This window comes from Canis lupus, chromosome X (assembly GCF_048164855.1).
Source record: "Canis lupus baileyi chromosome X, mCanLup2.hap1, whole genome shotgun sequence".
NCBI classification, from domain to species: Eukaryota; Metazoa; Chordata; class Mammalia; order Carnivora; family Canidae; genus Canis; species Canis lupus.
This window is the reverse complement of record NC_132876.1, coordinates 87,687,858-87,708,992: the sequence shown is the minus strand read 5'-3', so window position 1 is coordinate 87,708,992 and position 21,135 is coordinate 87,687,858.

Sequence of the window (21,135 nt, the reverse complement as noted above, 5' to 3'; positions counted from 1 at the left end):
TGGTGTAATTGTCAAAAATAACATAATAACAATAATTACTCTGACAAACATACAGTTTTGTGAAACATATTGGAGCCCAAAAAAAGTTTTAAGTATCCTCTTTAATAGTACAACAAAAATATATTACGTAAAATTAAGTTTCTTTCAGAAAAGGATATTTGAAGAGGATAAAATAGTGATGTTTACAATCACATTCAGTATCCACTTTATGGCTTTAAACAGTATTTGTACCCAGGTGATAGTCATATGCTATGGTCAGAGGTCCTGGTTGGAAGCATAGGCTGCTGGCATGTTCTATAGAAAAAACACATCTGGGGCTCATATCTTGCCTCTATCATTTAACTAGAAATGTTCTATTATTTGGTTTCTAAGCATAAGCTCTTTGAAGTAGCCAAATAAATATCATTACCACTGGAAAATGTTTTAAAATAAATTTTATTATTGTATGTCTAGAGAATGACTTGGTTACTTTCTCACATATTCTTAACTATCTCCTTTTCTTTAATAATTCATGTGGGAAAAAATACAGACGAATAACTCTCCAAGATAGACCAGATCCTGGGTCCTAAAACAAACCTTAACAAGCTTAAAAGAATTGACATCTTCAAAGAGTATAATGGAATTAGGGTAGAAATCAATAAGAAAAAGATAACAGTAAAATCTTTAAACACCTAAAAATTAAACAAAAAAACTTCTAAGTAATCCAGAGGTCAAAGAGGAAGTCTTAAACAATATTTTTAACTGCATAAAAATACAGCATATCAAAACTGGTGGAATGCAGTTAGAGCATATCTTATAAGTTTTATAGCAATATGTGCTTATGTTAGAAATTAAGTAAAACCTGAAATCAATAATCTAAGTTCTTATTTCAAGAAACTAGTGAAAAAAGCAAAATAAATGGAAAGCAAGAAGAAGGAAGGAAATAATAAAGAGAAGAAGTTGAAGAAATTGAAACAGAAAAAAAGAACAAAACAATGGACCACAGAGTTAGCTCTTGAAAATATTTTTTAAAATTGATAAACTTCTACTAAAACTTAAAAGAAAAAAGACAGAAAGCACAAATGGCCAATATTAAGAATGAAAGAGGGAACATAGCTAAAGATAACAGAGATCTTAAAAGGATAATAGGGGATACTTTAATCAACTATTCATATAAATTTGACAATTTAGATTAAATGGATCAATTTCTTGAAAACCACAGACTACTAAAACTCACACTCAAGATTAAATATATATCTGGAATTGTGTAACTATTAAAGAGATTTAATCCTTAGGTAAAATCTTCCAAAAATGAATATTCCAGGTCTATGTGGTTTCATTGCTGAATTCTACCAAACACTAAAATAAAAAAGTATGGGGCACCTGGGTGGCTTAGTCAATTAAGCATTTGCTTTCGGCTCAGATCATGATCCTGGGATCCTGGAATTCTGGAATCCTGGGATCCTGAGATCATGGGATCCTGGGATCCTGGGATTGAGCCCCAGGTCGGGCTCTCTACTCAGCATGGCATGGAATCTGCTTCTCCCTTTCCTTTTCTTTCTGTCCCTCCACTCCCCACACCCCTGTTCCTGTGTGATCTCTTTCTCTCAAATAAAGATATAATTTAAAAAAAAAAGTAACAAGAGGGATCCCTGGGTGGCTCAGTGGTTTAGCACCTGCCTTCGACCCAGGGCGTGATCCTGGAGTCCCAGAATTGGGTCCCACATCGGGCTCCCTGCGTGGGGCCTGCTTTTCCCTCTGCCTATGTCTCTACCTCTTTCTTTCTCTGTGTGTGTCTCTCATGAATAAATAAATAAAATCTTTTTTAAAAAAGTAACAAGAATTCTACAAAATCTATTCCAGAAAATAGAAGAGGAAACATTTCGTAAATTTTATGATACGTGCATTACTCTAAAGCAAAACCAGGTAAAGACAGTATAAAACAGAGAACTATAATCCAATGTTGCTCATGACTGCAGACGTAAAAACCCTCAGAAAATTAGCAAACTGAGTCAAGCAATACATAAAAAGAATAATATACCATGATCAAGTGGAATTCATCATGAAAATGCAGGGCTAGTTCCAATATTCAAAAAGAAATCAATGCAATCCACTATATGTACGGTTGAAAGTTGAAAGACACAATCATATCAACTGATACAGAAGGGGACTGAGGAAAAGTATAAACCCCATTCATGGCAAAAATCCTCAGCAAGCTAGTAACAGGGAAATTTTACAATGTGATTAAGGGTATATGAAAAAACATTTGGCTAATACTACACTTAATCATGAAAGTACTTCCACTTAAGATCAAGACAAGGCAATGACTGCCCTCTAACTGTTACTATTCAAAATCATACCTGAGTTCTTAGCCACTGTACAAAGGTAAGAAGATAACAAAAGCCCGCAAATTGGGAAGGGAGAAATAAGATTGTCCTTACTCACAAGGAACATTATTGTCTACCTATATAATCCTAAGAATCTATAAAAATATCCCACTAGAACTAGTAAATTGAGTTTATCAGATTGCAAGATACAAGGTTAACACACAAAAATCAATCACATTTACATATAGTGACAATGCACCATTGAAAACGAAAATTTTTCAACAGTACAATTTATAATAGTTGCAAAGCATGAAATAATTAGATATAAATCTAAAAAGTACACCATCTCTAAACTGAAAATTACAAAATGTCAATGAAAGAAATGCAAGGAGACCTAAATAAAAAGAATGAATCTTTCACTTGATGGGATCAGCACGGGGTGTTATACTATATGTTGGCAAATTGAATTTAAATAAAAAAATTTTTAAAAAGCAAAAAAGCAAATAAAAAACGAATAAAAGTCTATGTTCATGGGTTAGAAGATTCAACATAGTAAAGACCAATTGTCCCCAAATTGTCCTACTAATTCAATGCAATTTCAATCAAGATCCTAGAATATTTCTATAGATACAGACGCTAGTCCTAAAATCCATATGGAAGGGCAAAAAAACTAGAATGACAATTTAGAAAAAGAAGAAGAAACTGAGATGAATTACATCACCTGATTTTAAGGCTTATTACATAGTTCTAGTAATTAAGAAAGTGTAGTGTTGGCATACAGACACATAGAGCAATGTAATAGAACAGAGAGTTCAAAGCTAGACCTACATGTGGGAATATGGAGTACACATGCTTTTTTCTACCCACAAAGTACAACTAAGTCCCTGAATATTATGTCTATAACAAACATGAGATTCTGAAAGGTGGAGAGAAAAATGCAGATCAGTTAAAAACCTTAGGACCCAAAGAGAGACATAGTGATAAGTTCCCTGGATTTTCTTTGTGCCTCATATATCTCAGACTGGGTGCTAGAAAAGCCAGCAACTAGGAAATGCCAATGGGCACAGTTAAAAGAGAAAACAAAAAAGCATGCTCTCTAGCTTAGGAGTTAGGTAAGAGGCAACCTAGCAAGAGATAAAACTTTTAGAAAATTACCTTTCTAATACAGTCAAACATCACTGGGAAAAAATTGTGGCCTGATCTCTGCCCATGCCAGCAATGGCTAAGTAAGGAGCCTAGACTTCCAACTTCACCAGGTTCTGAGGCATTCCAAACTCCATGCAAGTGTGGTATCAGAGAAGGTCAAGAAAGAAGCTGGTACTTTTATCCACATCAAGCAAAACAAGTGCCACCCCACCCACACCCCAAGTCATGGAGTCGATAGAAACCATGTGGGGAGCCTGGACTTCCTCCCACCACCTGGTAGTAATAAAGAACCACTCATCATCACTGAAATGATACCGAAGGGCCTAAGTAGAGAATTGAGATTTATAGTACTGCCCAGTGGTAACAAAGTGGCCTACCCCATGGAGTCACTGGAGATCATGTTAGGAGTACTCATGAGGCACTCCTACCAATCACAGCCAGGGAAATATCAAAGGAGGCCTAATGGGAAGTTGAAACTCCCACCCTTGCTCAGCAATAATGAGTTCCCTCCACTTCAGTGTCAAGCAAGGCTGAGTAAAGAAACTAGTCTTCTGCCTGCAACCAGCAGTAATGAGACAGTACTCTCCCTTCCACACTGAAGTGTCAGAGGAATCTCGCTAAAACAAAAGGTTTATATACAACACAGAGTCTCATATGATATACAAAGTGTCCAGGTTACAATATAAAAAAAAAATCACATATACCAAGAGCTAGGAAGACCTCAAACTGAATGAAAAAATATATATAATTGATACCATTCCCTGCAAAAATGATAGATGTGTTAGAATTATCAAAGATTTTAAAACAGCCATCAGAAAATTGCTTGAGTAAGAAATTATAAACACACTCAAAACACATTCATGAACACACATAAAAAAAATATAAAGCCTCAGCAAAGGAATTGAAAACCACAGCAAAGAAATGGAAGCTATAAAAAAGAACCAGATATAAACTTCAGGAGTTATACATACAAAAACTCAATGGATGGGATCAAGAGCAGAATGGAAGGCAAGTAGAGAAGAACTACTGAATTTGAAGATAGAACAACAGAAGTTATACAATCTGAACAACAGAAAGAAAGCAGACTTAAAAGAAGGAAAAGACTCTCAGAGGGAAAAAAGGTATGACATTTATGTCATCGAAGTCTCAGAAAGTGAGGAGACATAAGGTGGGGCTGAAAAAAATTCTTGATGAAATAATTGCTGAAGACTTCCCAAACTTGGCAAAAGGCATAAACCTAGAGATTCAAGACACTGAAAGAACCACAAAGAAAGCCACATAAAGGCACAAGTCAAACTTCTGAAAACCAAAGACAAATAAGCAATCTTGAAATCAGTGATAGAGAAACAACTACCCAATAGTGGGATTCAAATGACAAAGGATGTCTCATCAAAGCACATGGAGGCCAGAAGAACATTGTACTACATTTCTCCAGTGCTAAAAGAAAAGTGTAAAGCTACAATCCTCTATCCAGTGAAAATATCCTTCAGGAATAAAAGGGAAATAACATCATTCACAGACAAAGGAAAACTAAGAGTATTTGTCACTAGCAGACCTACCCTGAAAAAAAATGGCTAAAGAGAAAAGAAATGATTAAAGAAGGAATTTTGGGTCACCAAAAAGAAGAAAGAACACAGGATCAGAAAATATAGGTAAATGCACTGACTTTAGTTCTCTTGAGGCTCAAGTAAAATTATAACAATGCCTGTTATGGCTCTAAATATCTATATAAGAAATGTTTAAGATAATCCTATTAAAGGGGGGCAAGTTTTCTACACTTCAAACACTTCACTTAAACCAGTAAAATGTCAACATCAGTAGACTGATAAGTTATGTGTTTATAATGATACTTAGACCAACAATTACAAATGCTGTGCAAAAAGATACATTCAAAATCACTGTAAAAAATCAAAATGGATTATAAAATAAGTTCAAGTAGGGGCACCTGGGTGGCTCAGTTGCTTAAAAGTCTAACTCTTGATTTCCGCTCAGGTCATGACCTCAGGGTCATGAGATGGAACCCCACATTGGACTCCATTCTGGATGTGGAGCCCGCTTGAGATTCTCAATCTCTCCCTGTCCCTCTGCCCCTTCCCCCAGCTCCTACTTACTCTTTCTCTTTCTCTTTCTCTCTATCTCTAAAAAAAAACCAACCCAAAAATAGGTTCAAGTAATCCACAAGAAGATAAGAAAAAGAAAGTAGAATTAAAACAGAGAGAATAAGCAGGAAAAAAATAAAACAGCTGACTTGAACCTTAATATCTCAATAATTGCATTAGATGTAAATAATCTAAAAATAATAAAGACAAAGATTATCAGAATAGATTAAAACTGTGGCCCACCTATATATGCTCTCCATAAAAAACTCTTCAAATATGATATAAACAGATCAATATATCATGAACATAAATCAAAAGAAAGCAGAGTGGCTACATTAATTTCAGATAAAATAAACTTCAGAGCAAAGATAACTACCAGAAACAGTAAGTGTCATTATGTAATCATAAGAATTCAATTCACTAAGAAGATAAAATAAAATATGTACGCATCAAACAACACAGTAGCAAAGTATATAAGGAAAAAACTTAATGGAACTGAAAGGAATAATAGGCACAAGCAAAATTAAAGTTGGAGTTATCAACATCCTTCTCTCAACAACTGTTAGAACAATTAGAAAATCAGCAAGCATATAGAAAAACTCAAAAGCACCATCATCTAAGAGATCTAATTAACACTGAACATTCCACCCAACAATAGCAGAATCTACATTCTTTTCAAGAGCCAGTGGCACATAAAACAAGATAGACCAACTGAACAAATTTAAAAATATTGAAATCATATGGTATATTCTCTGACCACAAAATCAAACTATAAATCAATAAAAAAGATAACAGAAAAATTCCAAATACTTAAAAACTAAAAACTACATCCCAAAATAACTCCTTGCTCAAAGGTAAGTCTCAAAGAAATTTTTTGAAAAATACTTTGCACTGAATAAAAACGAAAATGCAACATATCAAAATTTGTGGGACATAGCAAAAGCAGTGATAGGACATAAATTTACAACACTAAATATGTACATTAGAAAAGAGGATAAGTCTCCAATCAATAATCCAAGTCCTTACCTAAAAAATGTAGAGAAAAATAAACCCACAAATGTGATGGAAGGAAATAAGAAAGATTAAAGCAAAAATCAATGAAATTGGAAACAGAATAATAATAAAGAAAAATTAAGGAAACACAGAGCTGGTACTTTGAAAAGATCAATATAATTGACAAACCTCTAGAAAGACCTGGCAAAGGAAAAATAGAAAAGACATAAATAACCAAATTAGGAACGAAAGAATGATTATCATTACAGACCCTGCAGACATCAAAATGATAAAAATGACATACTTGAAATAGCTCTACACATATATATTTGACAATTTAAATGAAATGAATCAATTCTTTTAAAAAATGCAAACTACATGAGCTCATTGAATATTAAACACTTAATTTGAATTGTCCTATAACTTGAGGCACCTCAGGTGGCTAAGCATCTGATTCTTTTTAAAAAATTTATTTATTTATTTATTAATGAGAGAGAGAGAAAGAGAGAGAGGCAGAGACACAGGCAGAGGGGGAAGCAGGCTTCATGCAGGGAGCCTGAAGTGGGACTCGATCCCAGGTCCCCAGGATCAGGCCCTGGGCTAAAGGTGGTGCTAAACCTTTGAGCCACCCGGGCTGCCCTAAGCATCTGATTCTTGATTTCACTCAGGTCATGATCTCAGGGTCCTGAGATCAAGCTCTGTGTCGGGCTCAGCACTTAGCATAGAGTCTGCTTGGGATTCTCTCCCTCTCCCTCTGCTCTTACCCCTGTTCATGTGTGTTCTCTCTCTCTCTCTCTCTAAATAAACAAATAAATAAATAATACATAAGTAAAATATTGAATTGCCCTATAACTATTAAAGGAAATTGAATTTTTAATTTTGAAACTCTCAAAATATCTACATCTATATGGTTTCACTGCAAAATTCTCCCTAATGTTTAAAAGATTTACCACCAATTTTACACAATCTCTTGCAGAAAACATAAGAGATGGGAACACTTTCCAATTCATTTTATGAAACTATTAGGACTTTGATACCAGAGCTAGACAAAGAATGTACCAAAAAAATAAAACTATAGATCAATATCTCTCATGAGCTTTGATTCAAAAATCCTCAACAAAATATTACAAATTAAAATGTAACAATATACAGAAAGAATGATGCACCATGACTAACTGGAGATAATTCCACTGATGCAAGTTTGGTTCAATATTTTTTAATAAAACAGCATTGTACTCAACCATATTAACAGGCTAAAGAAGAGAAAGCACATGATCTTACTTATCAACTAATGCAGAAAAAAGCATTTGATGAATTTCAACATCTATTCATTATAAAATTCACAGTAAAACAGAAACAGAACAACTTCCTTAAGGAAACTTGATAAACAGCATCTGCAAAAATTCTATGGCTAACATTATACTTAATGATGAAAAAATGAATGTTTTCCTCATGTGATCAGAAACAAAATAAGGATGTCTGCCTTACTGATATTATTCAACATAATGATGGAAGTTTTAGTCAATTCAATAAGGCAAGATAAAAAAATAAAAAGCATGCAGATCAGAAAAGAAGAAAAAAAGAAATCTTTAAAAATCCTACAACTCATCAGTGAGTTCTTTAGAGTCAAAGGATATAAGATGAACACACAAAAACAAATTACATATCTATATACTAAGAAGAACATGCAGAAACCAAACTTTAAAACACCATAATACTAGAATTGTTAAAAAGCAATGAAAAGAAGGACACCTGGGTGGCTCAGTGGTTGAGTGTCTGCCTTTGGCTCAGGTCATGATCCCAGGGTCCTGGGATCAAGTCCCAAAACAGGGTCCCTGCAGGGAGCCTGCTTCTCCCTCTGCCTATGTTCCTGCCTCTCTCTCTGTGACTCTCATGAATAAATAAAGAAAATAGGATGTATATGTTGAAAATTTTTAAATACCAATGAAAGTAATCAAAGAAGACTTAATGCATGGAGACATATACCATGTTCATGAATTTGAATACTCAAGAGAGTAAAAATGTTAATTCTCTATTAATTGATATACTGGGTTAAGAAAATTCCTATCAAAATTCATGCAAGGTTTTTTTTTTTTAGACAGAGACAATCTTATTCTAAGTTTATTCTAAAATTCATAGGGAAAAGCACACTCCCTAGAATAGTTGAAATAATCCTGATAAAAAAGAATAAACTGGGAAGATTCACTCTAGCTAATATTAAGGCTTACTATATGGCCCCAGTAAGCAAGATAGTCTGTGGTGTTGGAGAGATAGCTACCTACATTAATGGATCATAATAGAGAACGCAGATAAAAGCTCCTACACAAGTATAATCAAGAAATTTTTGACAAAGGTACAGATGCAGTTCAACAAAGGAAGAGCAGCCTTTTCAAGAAATGTGGGACTGGGGCACCTGGCTGGATAAGTCAGAAGAGTATGCAACTCTTAATTTGGGGGCATGAGTTGTAGCCCCACATTGGGCCTAGAGTTTACTTTAAAAAATTAAAAGTAAGTAAATAAGGGTGCTTGGCTGGCTCAGTTGGTTAAGCATCTGACTCTTGGTTTCAGCTCAGGTCATAATCTCATGGGTCATGGGATCAGGCCCCTAGTCAGGCCCTCTCCCCACTCACACACACACTTGTACTATGCACAAGTGTATTCTCTCTCTCTTTCATAAATAAATAAATAAATAAATAAATAAATAAATAAATAAATAAAAAGGAAAAAAAGAAATGAAATGAAATGGGAGCAATTTGCCTTCCACATATTATGCTGAGTGAAATAAGGCAATTGGAGAAGGACAAACATTATATGGTCTCATTCATTTGGGGAATATAAAAAATAGTGTCAGGGAATAAAGGAGAAAGGAGAAAAAATGAGTGGGAAATATCAGAAAGGGAGACAGAACATGAGAGACTCCTAACTCTGGGAAACGAACTAGGGGTGGGGGAAGGGGAGGTGGGCAGGGGGTGGGGGTGACTGGGTGACGGGCACTTTAGGGGGCACTTGATGGGATGAGCACTGGGTGTTATTCTATATGTTGGCAAATTGAACACCATAAAAAATAAATTTACAAAAAAAATTTGCCCTCCACAAACAAAAAATGAACCTTTCCCTTTTAAGTAAATCATTGCATCAAATGGACAATGGACTTAAATGTTAAACTATAAAAAATTTTAGAGGAACACAAAAGGAGAAAAGTATCTTTCCACATTATTTGTTACAACTGCATGTGAATTTACAATTATTTCAATAAAAATTCCAAAAAATTTTTGCCAACTACTGGAACATACACTTCACCAAAGAAGGAATAAGGATGGCAAATGCATGTAAAGATACTTAACATCTTTAACCATTAGGGAAATGTCAACTAAATCCATGAGGAGATACCATTACATACCTATTACAATGGCTTAAAAACTACGGGTATCAGTTGCTGGCAATAGTATCGGTGCTGGCGAAGGTGTGGAGCAACTAGAACCCTCGTACGTTGCTACTAGGAATACATAATTGTACAGTCACTCTGGAAAATGGTTTAGCAGTTTCTTATAAAGTTAAACACATACTTATTATGCAACTCACCTCTCTTACTCCTTCATATTTACCCTAGAGAAATGAAAACTTACCTTTATGCCAAAACCAGTATATGAATGTATGTGACAGCTCTATTTGTAATTGCTCCAAACTGTAAACAGCCCATGTGTTCTTCGAATGGTGAATGGTTTAAACAAACGCGTACACCATTCGATGGAATACTATTCACCAATGCAAAGAAACAAAGTCTTGATAAATGGAACAACATTAATGAATCTCAAAGGCATTATGTTAAGCGAACGAAGCAAGTCTGTAAAGCTTACTACTGCATGATTTCAATTGTAAGACATTCTGGAAAGACAAAAAAAAAATCAGTGGATGCCAGAATTTGGGAAGGACAGAAGGGTATGACTATAAAAAGGCAACATGAGGTCATTTTTTGGGGGGGATAATAGAACTGTTCTATACCCTACCCTGATGGGGTGGTGGATACATGAATCCATGACCAATGTATGCCAAAAGGATAGTGGGGAGCAAAAAGGAATCTATAGGAAACTTTTGATAATCCATAGACTTCTCCAGCAATCTTAATTCTTTAGATGGCTCAAGGTAGTTATTAAAAGATTTAAGATTCAGTGACTTGTTAGGTATATACTGTGTCTTGATCTCAAGTCTCTTCTGTCTGCCCAGACTGTTTGAGAACAGGGAAATTAGAGATGAGGTTTCCATTTCCTTTTCAAACTTCTGGTACCTTTCTTTACACAAGATATGCAAACAAAATCATATGATTCTCTTTTCACACAGCACAAGTCCCATTTCTCATGACTTTTTCTTCTTATCTGAAAATTGTACACTTCCATTCACTGCTCCTTAGTTTTCCTCTCACATAAGCAGTTTGCCTTCCTTAAATGAAATTTTATGCCCGTTGAATTTCACAGAAGGTTTGTAACTAGAGAAGCTTTACTATTAGAAAAATCTTATTGTCACAAGTAGTGACTTAAAGTCGTATTTTAAGGCAGCTGAAAAAAAAAACAGCTTTTTCCTAAAGAGTTTGAATCCATAAACAAAATGAGATCTTTTTTTTTTTTTACCTACAATTTAGGTTAATTTAATTAAAACACTAGTGTCATTGTTTCCTCCTTATTTCCAAGCCATTTGCTTGTTATAGGAGGTTTGATGTTATATATTCATTTTGAAATAAATCTGCACAGCAGGAATAGTCAAGGATTTAGGAGTATTACCAAGAGCAGAACATTTGTTGAAAACCACATCAGAATTAAAGATTCTCTTTCTTCTCAGTCTTCTCCAATTGCCTTATTTCACTCACCATTTCAACCTTGAAATAAGAGAATCTCTGGAATAGTTTGCCTTATTCTGTGTTTACCTGCCACACATTGGACCCTAAGGAACGCTTTATTGAGCTCAGGAAGTCGCGGGGGTTCACGGTCACTTGCAGTGCCATTTTATCTCATCATACCAGTTCCGCCTGTCATCACTATTTTTAAAACCCCCAATACTCAATAAAGCCCTCAAGGATTAATTGCTTGAGTAAACAAGTTTCCCATTATCGTGCTCAACATAAAATATACCTCGACTCTCCACTCACTAGTTCCCATATAAATTCAGTAACTCTTTACTTCTACATAATGCAAACACCTGAACATTATGCTTATTCATTCACACGTTTATTATTCAATTACCTGTGTGTCATAAATATATTCCATCTATCATGGTGGTGCATTGAAGGAAATTAACCATATTCCGGAGAAAGTTATGATCTGCCTGTGCCTGCCAAGCATGGCTCCATTCATAAATCAATACTTAATAAATGCTTTTGATGGCTGATAAGGATGACTTTATATAACTGAAGAGGGAAATACATTTTATCCCCCTTTTATGGCTGTGACAAGAGATACAGAGCAAATAAGAAATTATATCTCTAATAAGACAGTGAACCATTATCAGATCCAAATCTAATACCAATATCCAAATTTCCAGTCTTTAACGCATTGAAGATTCTGATAGAAGAAAGCATTTTTATATGCTTTGATTACCCCAAGATCATAGTAGCTTCAGGATACTGGTTGGTTTTAGGGGAGGGCCAGCACCAGGAAATGATAAGGGTCTTTGAAATATGGTTTGCATGATTTCTGAATGCAATCTTAACTTCCCAGAAAGAACTAGAAAATGGCTATGAGAAACCAATTGCAATAGATCTTGATCAAACTTGGCATTTACTTCAAAACAGATACTCTGGTCCATAAACAGCAACACCTAACTTGTGCATTGAATAGGGCATATTGGAAAGCATTCGATATGAAAGACATTGTCAAAATGTAAAGCAATTTAAGAGATGAAAACAAATCAGTCATCATTTAAATCCTTATAGCCCTATGTGAAATGAAGTGTTTCTGACCGTTGGAGATAAGTTCCTCATTTAGAAGTATCAGGGGCATCTGGATGGCTCAGTCAGTTAAGGATCTGACTCTTGGTTTGGGCTCAGGTCATGATCTCAGGGTTGTGACATGGAGCCCCACATTGAGCCCTGCATCACGCTCCATGCTCAGCAAGGAGTCTGTTTGTCCCTCTCCCTTTGCTCCTCCTCCCAGTTTGTGCGTGCGCTCTCTCTCTCTCTCCCCCTCTCCCTCCCTCCCTCTCTCTCTCTCTCTCATAAATAAATAAATAAATAAATAAATAAATAAATAAATAAAATCAATCTTAAAAAAAAAAAACCCACCCAATATCAGCTCTGTATATTGGAGATTCACAGAAGAAGGGGCAGATAGCTTTCATAATTTTATCACATTTACTACAAAACATGTGCAAATATTGGACATTAGTTTTCATTTGATTTGCTTCTCTGAACTTCCCTTACCTCAGTAAGCACAGATTTTATAATAACAGAAAATATTTTTCTCAGAAGTTTCTCAAATTTAGAAGAGTGGCCTTGTACGCACATAGTACTCAAGATCTCATAACCCGGGAAAGCAAATTTCTCTTTATTCTCCAGAACTGATTTCAGGCTTAGAGCACAGAAAACCCTCTGAGCTGCTACCATGTCTGAAAAGACAACTAAGGCAGTGATCACCTGGTAGGCATGTTTAAATAAATCACTCTGCTTTGCTTTTTGCTTTTTTAAGATTATCACATCTTCCAGAAGAAAGATTGATTGAAGGAAATGATGGAGACAGACTCTTTATTCATTCAATAAAAAGATCTCCAAAGGATTCAATCTTTAACTTGGATTTGAGAAATGTTAACAGGGAAAACTAATCTTTCATGGTCAGGCTCTAACAGTGGTTCCTAGGAATGTGATTTTTGTGTATTCTTTACAGCACCGAATATTGATTTATAAGCTTTTAAAGAAATCTTTTTAAAGAAATCTCTCAACTCTTAGAGGGCTCCTGGTTTCTGCCTACGAACTTGGCATAAGTTCTTTTATCTTATTTTATTTCAAATAAGAAGGCGGAAACCAGCCTATGTCCTAAATATGCTTTGTCTAACTTTGACCCCCTCTAAAGGCAGACTCCGAGATGAGGATGTGAGTACACATACTTTATCTGAGTACTGAGGAAGTAACAAAAGAAGAGAGGAAAGCCAAGAAAGTGTGTGATCTTAAGCAGGTTACCACCTCGGGCAACTGCACCTTAATCTTGCTGGGAATCTCTGAAAACCCATGGGGAACAGACCTCCCAAGGATGGGGTTGGGGAGTGGGAAGAGGATGGAGCATTTTTTTTCACAGGTCCTATCCTTCATTGGCTGAGTTTGTCTCAGGGGCATGAACTCCATCTGGAGAGGGCTTTGTAAAAGCAATGAGAGGAGGTATGATTTTAATCATTAAACCTGACCATAAAGAAGCTGGTGGTTGCTAAATGAGCCCTGGTCTTAGTAATAAAGCATCAATGTTGTAAGAAGTTGCTGGAGATGATCTGACCAGTGTTTTATCCTTACCAATGAAGTTCCATTTATGTCAGTACCTGTGGTGAGAACTCGATCCAAGTTGACAGTATGCCTGTGACTGTCCTTCCTCTGTTTCTCCTTTCCCGGATAGCCACTGATGCTATTTAGCAAGAGGAAGGTACTAAGTGGAGGAACTGTGATGCTTGCATCATTGCTCTCTCAAGCTGGACCTTTTCCTCTACTGCATCTAAGACAGAAGTGATCTGCAGAAAATTGTCATGTACATTGCTCAATACTCCTACTTAGAAACATGTATGAAAAACTTGTCCATAATTAAAAGTTTGTTTCCTCTTGACATCAAATACGTGGTGTCTTTTCCACTACCATTTCTCTGATTCTCCAAAACTAACTGGATATTCGACAATTCAACCCAGTTGCGACAGCAACTCTCCAGAGTTAGCACAGACCCCATATAGGTAAAGGGCTCAGTCCCTACTTTGGTCACCAATGTCTAGTCCCAAATGGTCACCCATACTTCTGACTGGCTGGCTATAAATTTGATAGCCAAATTCAGATTCAGTAATATGCTAGAATGACTCAAAACTCAGGAATGTACTTTACTTACCAATACCAGCTTATTATAAAGGATACAATACAGAATGGCCAGAGGATAGGACAAGATACTGTGGTAGAAGCGGTGCAGAGCTTCCATGCTCTCCCTGGAGGGATGAACTACCTTCAGGGCACATCAATGTGTTCACCAACCTGGGAATGCCCCAGACCCTGTCATTTAGGGTTTTTATGAGAGTTTTATTAGGTAGGCATGATTGATTAAATCATTGGCCATTGGTGATTGAACCCAATCTCCTGGAGGAGGGAAGAGAGGCTGAAAGTTCTAACCCTCTAACCATGGCTTGGTCTTTCTGGTGACCAGGCCCCTGAAGCAGTCTAGGGGCCCTAAACCACTTCATTAGCATAAACAAGACACTCTGATCACTCAGAAGATCTCAAAGGTTTTAGAAGCCCTGTGCCAGGAAAGAGGGACAAAGACCAAATATTTATCTCATATTATACCACAATACTTTCATACCAGGTAAAATGTTGATGTGCCAGGGTAGCTGAAATTTCTCCTCCTCTGTGAACAAGGGAACTGCTGTAACTGAGCACACTGCCATTTTTACTTTGGCCATTAAGAACCTTGGAGTCGGGATTCCTGGGTGGCGCAGCGGTTTGGCGCCTGCCTTTGGCCCAGGGCGCGATCCTGGAGACCCGGGATCGAATCCCAAGTCGGGCTCCCGGTGCATGGAGCCTGCTTCTGTCTCTGCCTCTCTCTCTCTCTCTCTCTCTCTCTCTGTGACTATCATTAAAAAAAAAAAAAAATTAAAAAAAAAAATTAAAAAAAAAAAAAAAAAAAGAACCTTGGAGTCTGAGCACCTGGGTGGCTCAGTCAGTTAAGTGTCTACCTATGGCTCAGGCTATGATCTCCAGGTCCTGGGATCAAGCCCCACACTGGGCTCCCTGCTCAGCATGGAGTCTGCTTCTCCCTCTCCCTCTGCTGCTCCCCGACCCCCAGCTTGTATTCTCACACGGGCTCTCTCTCACTCTCTCTCTCTCTCACATAAATGAATAAAATCTTTAAAAAAAAAGGAACCTTGGAGTCAAATTTGTAAATCATATGGGCTACTTATTTATATTCTAAATCTTTTTCCTCCCCACGAATTGAACGTTTTACAAATTCACTAGCCAAACACAAATATAGTCTTATGATAATAAATGTGTACACAGTCAAGGGAATTAAAATGATTATTCCATTTATTGTGCCTCTAACACTCAACAGTCTCTCCCACCTAAAAGTAATTAAACTTAACAGCTGGATATATATCTGTTTAGTCCTTTTTCTATGTGTTTATATAGAATCATATGCATATATTTGTATATGTTTATGAACATGAATAGAAGTATGCTATTAAGGTTCACAAACATATAGGTGCATATATTTCTGTATCTAGAACTTGTTAACATAAAGTCTTACTAGATACCATTCCTTAACGACACACACAGAACTTTCTCAATCTTTTTATTTTTACATAGCATACCAAAGTAAGAATTTTTCATAATTTAATTAAACATCTCTCCAATGATGGGTATTTAGATCGTTTCTAATTATTTATGAATACAAATGATTTTGTAATTCCTCATGAGGCAGGCATGAAGTACAACATTTAAAGTTAATATTTTACATGGTTGCACAGAACTTTTTAGACACCTTTGAAATGTCTGGAGAATTCGAATCTTATCTCTCCAAGACAGAACCCAGGCAACTCACCTTCACAAGTTCTTTCAGCTCGAGCACAGCCATGCAACTTAGATATACTAGTTCTAAACTTTGATTTGGTAGTGAGCAGCTTCCATGCTTAATCCACTTCCCAGGGTAGAGTCCTAGCAGAAGCACCTAGATGTCAAGCGACACAGTAGCAGGAGAGTTGAGCTCCAGGTGAGAAGTGACTTGGGCGCTGAGAGCAGTAGCTACTTTAGTCAAGTCTCATACATAGTAGCTGTTCAAGGTGAAGCATCTAAGCTTTGGCAGCAGCAGAGAAAGCAGCCTCATGGTTAAAAAAAATCCTTCTACCTCAATGTTTACTTCCTCTGTCAATTTTTATTTTGCATATTTGTGATTTTTCCCCTTTGTTCTTAATTAGGTTAGTGGTTTGTCTATTTTGTTGACTTTTGCAGGGCCGCATTTGGATTTATTATTCCTGCTGTTTTTCTGGTTTTTGTTTCATTCATACCTCTTGTTACCTCTATTGATTCGTTCAGTCTGATTTCTTCTGAATTATGATGCTGTTACTATTACAGATTTGAGTTCATTTATATGCATTCTTTTATTTTTATTGCTCAGATTTAAGGCAATGTATTCTTTGAACTGATCACTACTTTGTTTCCCACATATTCTAATATATGTTTTCATTATTATTACATTTAAGAAATTCTACAGGTTTGATTTATATTTCTTATTTTACAATAGGGTGATTCATAGAGTTTTAAAACTCTCAAGTGAAAGGGCCTATTTGTTATCTGATTTTCTTATTGCACTGTGGAAATTTTGTGATATTCTTTCTACCATATGAAACATATTGAGGGATTTTTGTGACATAACTTATATTTATTTTTATGAATTTTCATGTGTGGTGGAAAAAGACATATTCTCTAACATTTGAGTGAAAAATCTGAAGTAAGTCCACATGACCTAACTTGATGATGTTTTCAGGATCTTCCACATCTTTATCGATTTTTTTTGGCCCCTGTGATTCATCTTGGGGTGTGATTGGTATGTTAAATTTATCTATTATTATTGTATTTCTATTTCCCCTTGCATACTTTGGTATGAGGATTGAAACACCTCTTTTACTGGTTTGTTTGTATATTTTTGCTATACTTGTTCCTGTTTCAATCTTTGTGAATCACTTTGTTTTATTACATGTGTGTATGTAGCACAAGCAAAATAATTTTTGAAAATCAAGTGGAAAATTCTTTTCTTTTAAAAGGTGGTTTAAATGGAATATTCCTCAGCCATTAGAAACGACAAATACCTACCATTTGCGTCGACGTGGATGGACCTGGAGGGTATTATGCTGAGTAAAATAAGTCAATCGGAAAAGGATAAAATGATATGGTCTCGTTCATTTGGGGAATATAAAAAATTAGTTAAAGGGAAAGGAGAGAAAATGAGTGAAAATATCAGGGTGACAAAACAAGAGAGATACCTAATTCTGGGAAATGAACAAGGGGTAGTGGAAGAGGAGGTGGGCAGGGGGGTGGGGAGACCGGGTGATGGGCACTGAGGGGGGCACTTGGCGGGATGAGCACTGGGTGTTATGCTATATGTTGGCAAATTGAACTCCAATTAAAAAAATTTTTTTAGGGCAGCCCCGGTGGCGTAGCGGTTTAGCGCCGCCTGCAGCCCAGGGTGTGATCCTGGAGACCTGGGATCGAGTCCCACGTCAGGCTCCTTGCATGGAGCCTGCTTCTCCCTCTGCCTGTGTCTCTGCCTCTGCCTCCGTGTGTGTGTGTGTGTGTGTGTGTGTGTGTGTGTGATGAATAAGTAAATAAAATCTTAAAAAAATTGTTTTTAAATAAAAATAAATTTAAAAAAATAAAAGGTGGTTTAAGCTCATTTACGTATATTGATATGACTAATAGATATGATCTCAACTCTAATTTTATTTTTCCTGTGGTAAGATCCTATATTTACCATGTTTCTTTATGTGGTCTGTTTTTATTATGTTTAAAATTCTTTTAATATTTAATGAATTTGTATTTTTTTCGTTCCACTGGTTTTCATTACACTATTTCCTTTGATATTGCTGTTAGCCCCATTTTGCTTTACATAGGCTTCTACTATTTATTTTATCAGGTTTGAATGATATCCATTGACCACCACTTATTACACTTATTACCACTTATTATTTCTTTCTTGCTTGCTTCTTTACTAATTTATTATATTTGTTTTGTCGTTGTTGTTTAAGTTTTTATTTAAATTCCAGTTAGTTAACATACAGTGTAATATTAGTTTCAGGTATACAACATAGCAATTCAACACTTCCATATAACACCCATGCTTATCATGATAAGGATGCTCCTTAGTCTCCATCATCTATTTCACCCATCCCCCACTGACCTCCCCTCTGGTAACCATTGGTTTGTTCTGTATAATTAAAAAATGGGATGAGTAAATTTGAACTTGCAAAGGGAGGTAGAAGTCTAGATCATAAAATACTGCCCAGATGCCCCCACTAAAATGTTCAGACTTAAAAGGACTGGCAATACTGAGTTTTGTGAGAATGGAGACGAGAAATCTCATACATAATGGGAGTGCAAAATCATACAACCAGTTTGAAACTGTTTGGTAGTTTCTAGTAAAGCTAAAAACATCCTATAACTTTTACGTGAACAATTCTATAACTGAGTATATACCTAAGAGAAATGAGTGCTTATGTTCACCAAACACATGTTCAGGAATGTTCAATGCAGGGTTATTTGTAACAGGTAAACATAAACATGAGAAAACCCAAATATCAATCAAATAGAACTGAGCAATAAATTGATATATACACACATACAATAACTATTCACAACAATGGAAAAGCTCGGCCACAAGTCATACACAGATCTCACAGTCAAATTATTAAACAAAAGAAGTTAGTCATAAAAGAGCACATGCTATATAATTCCACTTACAAAAACTTCAAAAACAGACAAGATAATCAACAATAATTGAAGTCAAAATGGTGGTCACCTTTGCAGGATAGTAGCTGGGAAAGGGCACAAGAGAGCTCTCTGGGAAGCTGTTAATGTTCTCTAAATATGAGGAGGTGTATACACATGTAAAATTTCATTAAGCTGTACATTTAAGATTAATGCATTTTATGTAGTTATATATTATTGAAGATTTTATTTTTAAGTAATCTCTCCACCCAATATGGGGTTCGAACTTAGAACCCTGAGATCAATAGTCGCATGCTCCACCAAATGTGACAGCCAGGCTCCCCACTATGTAATTACATTTGAATACACATAAACACACATGTATGTGAACACACACACACACACATATACACGCCACTTCCAGAGCAGGAAATCACAATAGAGAGTAGAAGTACTTGAAAGCAATTCCTGAGGGGCAGGAAATGTGGAAGGGCTGGGAAGGCCCCCAGGGTGAGTGAATAGAGAACTAGTCATCAGTTTTTTTTTTTTAAGTTTTACTAAGGGTCACCCCCATCCAACTAGTCTTCAGTTGTGTGGAATCTCACTCCAGGAAATATGTATAATCCCAGGTATTATCTGGCTTGGTCCACTGTGACTGTCACAGTTAATGATAGTAATGATAGCATGTTGTTTTCTTAGGTCACCCAGAGCTGGCACAAGAGTGTGGTGAGCAGCCTGGTGCTACCCTTTGAGCTGTCACTAGTGACAGTATCTGTGAGAGAGCACCCCCCCACACATTCCACTTTTAGCCAAAGCATGGGGACCAGAGCACTTTCATGTCTGTCTGACTCATCTGTCTCACCAGATAAGCCTGTAAGTTGACTGACCACCTTGGTGAATGGATATTGCTTTTGTGGTCACTTGGCGTCCCCTCTCTAGCACTTGACATACACTAGGAAGAACTCTGCATTACCATGTGCTCCTCAAGCTTGTTGAAATTCACTACCACTTCTCTGGTGGCCAACTTACTTACATATCTCAGGATTTGGGGTTTGTTAGACTGAGGAGGAAAAGATCACATAACCAATAAAATAACCACATTCTGCCTGTTGGCTTAGGGTAAGGCAGTTGAAAGAGCCCGCAAAAGTAAATGAGATTTTGGTGGTCACGCAAGTTAGTATTCATCCATCAAAGCTCTCTGCTGCACTGGTAGCTCAACTAAATGCTAACATCCTGTGTTGAACTTCTCAGAAAGGAGCCTTGAAGGTTTGTTCCCTCTTTTGGGTTTGTGCCTCCTTTTTATTTTTTTAATCTTTCTTAAAGATTTTATTTATTTATTTTAGAGAGAAAGAGCACGGAGGGATAGTGAGAAGGAGAAGCAGTCTCCTCATTAAGCAGGAACCCCCATGAGAGGCTCAATCCCAGGACCTCGAGATCACAATCTGAGCCGAAGGCAGACACTCAACCGACTGAGCCACCCAGGAGACCCTGGGCTTCCTTTCTGTGACTTTCCATTATCTCCTTCTTTGCATCACTCAGCCCACCTCCAACCCACCCTGATATTCACTGCTACCCTTTGCCATTGTGCATCTATTAACATAACAAATATTTGTTGATGCTCTGGGATTTGTGCACAGCACTGAATGTAAGAAGATGTGTAAGACATGGTATTGAAAGTGGGGGTTTCAAAAAAGGTGGCTCTGAGATGAAGATAAGCATCCATAACTTTATTAGACTAATCTTGGGATTCACCACCTGTAAAAGATAAGAAGGAAGCAAGATTGGACAACAGGCAACGTTAGGCTGTGATAAAGCGACAAGAAGGGCCTGAGACAAATTAATGGGGAACTTTGAAGCTGAAATGGCCCTATCAAGTTGTCCCCAATTGGGGCAAGAGGCTGGGCTTTTTATACCCTGAAACCAACCAGCCAATGGATGCTGGCTTTCCCCA